Raw genomic sequence first — 5,293 nt, 5'->3', positions numbered from 1 at the left:
TGTATTCTTACAAGTACCTAGGAATTGATATTTATCACAAGCTCAACTGGAACCATAGCATTGAGAAAAGGATTAATGGGGGGTGGAAAGCTTATTTTGGTCTTGAAAATAATTATAAAACAACAAACCTCGTAATGTGAGATAAAAAGAAGTTCCTCTTTGAAACTTTAGTCACTCTTGTTATCTTATATGGCTGTGAGGTTTGGGGTTGCAGCATCTCCAAAGAATCATGGAGAAATATTGAGCAAATCTAAAAGTGTTTTATAACTTATAACCTGAAAATTAAAAGTAGTACACCCTATTCTATTCTCCTTATAGAAGCAGATCTTTCCCCTATTGAGAGCCTAGCTAAGATTAGGTTTTTGCTGTACAAGCACAAACTCAATAACATAGACGATCATAGACTTCCTAAGCTAGCTTTAAATTCCAGCCAAAACCACCTAAGGCTCAATCGAGGGTGGCATAAAGAAACAAGGGCCTGGTTAAACTATTGGGAGATCAACGAGAATGATGCATTGCAAAACATAAATAACATTAAAGATAATGTTACTTCTAAGTTCAAAGAAAAAATGTGGTGTGAGAAAGATTTAGCGGCTAAAAGAAAATTAAGTTATTATAAGAAGGTCATCAACCCCACTCTAGAAGATCAAAAGTATCTCTCTATTTTAACTAGCTCAAAGAAGAAAAGTAATATAGCAAAGATTAGAACGAATTCTCATGAGCTCCATAGTGAAACAGGTCGTTGGGCAGTTCCTAGAATGCCATGGATGGAAAGGATCTGCCATATATGTGAGAATAAGAACATCGAGGATGAAAACCACTTCCTCTTAGAGTGCCCTGCGTACAACCACATTAGATCTCAGTTTCACAATCTTTGTTACAATACTGACCTTCCTAGCCTTTTACAATGTCAAAATTATAGTGAGCTCGAGAGGCTTCTCTCCAAGCTTTTTGAGCAGAGGAATAAAATCTTAAATCAAAATAAATAATTTGTTGTTTTAGGTCCGATAGACCAATGTTTGGTCTCAACGGACGTTAACCATCATCATCATCATTTTTTTATATTAAATTTTAATTTAATTATATTTTATATAATAATTAATTTAATTAATTTAAGATTTAATATTAAATATCAATTTTCATTTTGGTTTTATTTTAATGACGTTTAATTAAATTATGAAATTATCTACAATGTATTTATCTAGACTACAGCTGCTTTGATAAAAATAAAAATTAAACTACAACCACTTTGACATTCTGGGTTCGATATTAGTAATTTATTTGAAAATTGAAGTAACTTATTGAAATCCTGATGCTTAATGATTTGGTTATATATGTAAAAAATGAAAAATGTTAATGATAACTAACTAGGGGTTAATATTTAAAATAAATGCATTATTGAACTAATTTAATTACAAAAATGGAATATTGTACATTTTATGCATTTTTAACCCAGGCGACATAAATGATTAGACTTCAAAGGAGTGTCGTTTACAAACCAGTTGACCAAATGAGGTAAAACAAGCATCAATGGGAAGCTTATAAAAAATCAATTTTAACAAAGCAATCAAAACAAGAATCTAAAGAAAATGAAAAATTAACAAAATCATAGGATAATCAACTAAATAAAAATCCTAAAAGGCATTTAGCCAAAAATTTTATAGAAAGGGTCCCCATTATTTGAAGTGAACAAGTCAAAAATGGGGGGGTTGTGTTTTACCACAACAATGGTGACAGACGGGAGAAGAACCAGTTATCTATGTTTGATATGAATGATATTTTCCTAAAATTAAACTAAAAATAATTAAAAAAGAGAAAACTATTTTTTAAATGTTTAACATGTTCATTAGTCTAAATAAAAGCAAGAATCATCTCACTATAATTTTTCTTAAAATTCATCATAAATTAAAATATTTCAAAACTATATATCATCCTTAATTAGTTGTATAGATAAAGCAAGGGGTCACTTTATAGCTTAGCTTTTAAAATATACTCATTTGTCACAGGTAGAGCCACTGCTACCAGCAAACATCTATAGTCTCAACAGGGTTACCTTTTAATCATCAATGATTCAGAATCCCATCTATTTAAGAATTATTGATCTAGAGATAAATCCATTTATATATGTTTATTTTCTTTGTATTTTATTTTTATTTTTTTAGTTCTTAAAAACCATTGTCCTGGTTTGGTAGCTAGATAGTTGACAATGCCATTCACTGGTTATAATTGAACTGAACAGGTTGGCATGTTATGAGACCACTTGTCTTATAAATGTTTGCAATCATAAGCCATTACCCTGGTTTGTTTAGCAGTGTTGGTAATGTCAGCCTATTTTTCGCCTATGATCATGGTAAGCGAGCTCATGATGAGACCTCTTATCTTTTAAGTTTAAATATTTTTTGGATTGCACTCTAGAAAAATAAGACTTTTTGGACATGGAGAATCATTGACTCCTTAAGAGTTAAGAATGACAATTTCAGAGTTAAAGGTGCTTTGCTGTAAATTGACTTTACTTGGTTAAAAATAACTTTTCTTGACTCATAATAGGATTTTGGAAGATCTTAAGAAAATATTGAAATCTCAAAATGATTACAATTTTGATGAAAAAGAAATTTTTCAGATTTTATGATACTTTGTCAACTTCTCTTGTTTTGTAATCTCTTCCTTAAGTATGTCTACCTTTATAATAAGAAAAACAAATTTTATTAAGAAATTTAAAGAAAAAGCTAATAGTAGACTATTAACAATTTTTCCCTATTTATGCTGACCATTGTTAGGTAACAAGAAGGCCTTCCATATAAATCATGGTAGAGTCACCAAAATTAAAATTGAAAACCAAAGGAAAAGAATTCTTAAGCTAAAGTGAGAAAAAAATCAGCCAACAAAAATAAAAATGAAGAAATTTAAAAGTGGAAAGGAAAATCCAAGTTTTGAAAGATAAACTTTAACAAGAATGTTTATACCAATGTCTCAACAAAATGAGGTAAAGGAAAATAATCATGTAATCATCCCTTCTTATGTCGAGATTCAGAAAAATTATACCTTGTAGGGTTGTAAATGTTTTGGGCTTTAGATAGCAGTGATGATAAAATTCAGTTGCAATGAAAAATTTATGCTTGATGTCAATCTTTTTGTTTCAAAGCATCATCTTACTCATTTTCTAAAAAAAGGAATGCTTAGAGAAACAAACTAAAGGTTCAGAAAATTCCTAGTGTAGTTGTTTCAACGAATATTATCACTGCTTCTTGAAATAAAACCAGGAGAAGAGTATAGGACTTCCAAAATATGGTCTGGCAGATGATTGAAAGCTTTTATGAAAAGATGCTAAACAGATTTATATATTAATAGAATTTAAAAAAAAAAATGAAACTAAGGTAACGAAATGAAAATTAAAAAAAGTGGGTACATGAATCTCACCATTGGATAATTGCATTTGATCTTACCTGAGAGGTATCAGTTTATCCAATACTAGCTAACTTCTTATTTTTAGTTCATCTTAAAAACATGAAGAAGTCAAACTAACCAAAATCCTATAATCCAAAATCATTATTTATTTTATTAAAACTAGAGCAAGCAGTAAAACACAAAAATGGAATACTTTGTGTTCAAGGGAATTAAAACAAATGCATCAGAAATGAGAAAGAGAATATGCAGTGATGAATGTTCTCAAAATATTATAAGTTTCATATAAACTCCATGATTTTTATAAATTATATAGAATTAAGACCAAATCTAAGATAATAAATTCAAATGTGAAGATAGAGAAGTCTTGAATTTCATATTTAATTATGGAATTATATATTTAAAACTGAAATATATGAGAAATCGAAATAATTTAAATATGCTGCAAATTTGTCCTCAATTGCTTTAGTACCATAGTAGTTACCCAAGATTGCTTTTAAAATAACACAACACCTTATCAGATGATTCACATTGCATGTTTCTTCATCATGTTTAAAGTTCAATCTGCCAAAATTTCACCTTTGTTGATATGCCATATATCGATTAAATGTTAATGGCATAGAGGCATGCGTTGGAGTCTATCACATCGGAAGTTGCAATGGCGAATTGGTGATATGAGAACATGCAATGACATGGAGTGATCACAATATTGAATAATTGTTATATCAAGGATCGAGAAATAGCCACATCGTGCTTTATACTTCGCACATCGCACATCATACATTGCGTATCACAGATTCGCAATAGTGATATGACCATGAATAAAAATGCGATGAAGCGATATCGGCATATTGGAATATTGGAAAATAGTCATGTTGGAAATGCCAATATGCTTCTTGCGATAGCGAGAATGCGATGGATGATGTGGCTCTTAGGTGGGACCGTCTTTGGATCTCAAAAGAAATCGGCGATCGGCAAAATTAAGTACAGGATATAATATTCTTCATACACCAATATGTGATGAAAAATGGACCTGATAAATTTATTATGAGAATTTAATATCATATCGGATCAGAGAAATTGATACTTTTAAAATTATGCCCCTACCATTATTGCGATTGAATGGACGCGATATTTTTGATGAACTTGATTTAAATTTCTTATCGGGTCCAGAATTATGTGGACATCACAATATTGGTAAAGTCATTTTATCGGAGATCGGTTATTCAAGATAATGGAAGTGTATTCAACTGGAAACCTCTAATATGTGAAATGCGATATAGCATTTTATGAAAGGATCAGTGAGGTAACACATCAGAGGTTTTGCATCAATAATTTGTTATCAGAAAATGTTGAGAGCTACTTCCGATGAAATATTACGATACAAATGGTTGTGATATGGATGATGTGCTATCGGAATGAAATAATTGACGAAGATGAGCAGGATGGGAATATTGCGAATATATATTCATTGTAGTATCAACAATATCAAGTTGAAATGTTTCTGATATAAATCTTGTGATACTATTTTAAATTTGTATTGGGATTTCTAATGAATGAAAGCAAAGTTAAATAATTCTCAAATTCTAATGAACATCAAATAAAATTTCCCTGAATCTGTTGCAAATTTGAAATGGGTTTGCTGCTTACTTCAAGTTTCGAAAACAAATCAAAACCTGCAAATAAAACAGAACAATAATAAAAAATAAACTAAGGAAAATAGAAAATAAATGAAAATGAACTTGTAAATGCATACCTGGAAGGAAATTGTCTGTAAATTTTAATTCATGAATCTTCAAATTCTTCCTTGGATTTATCAAAATTCTGACTTTGTTCAAAATTATCTCATTATTTATTCTAAATTAGAGTGGGTAATCAGGCTAAAGGAAAT

This window comes from Pinus tabuliformis, chromosome 7 (genome assembly GCF_031772625.1).
Source record: "Pinus tabuliformis cultivar Carrire ecotype Pingquan chromosome 7, CPIR1, whole genome shotgun sequence".
Taxonomy (NCBI): domain Eukaryota; kingdom Viridiplantae; phylum Streptophyta; class Pinopsida; order Pinales; family Pinaceae; genus Pinus; species Pinus tabuliformis.
The sequence above is the reverse complement of the archived record's forward strand: the minus strand, read 5'-3'. Positions refer to the sequence as shown.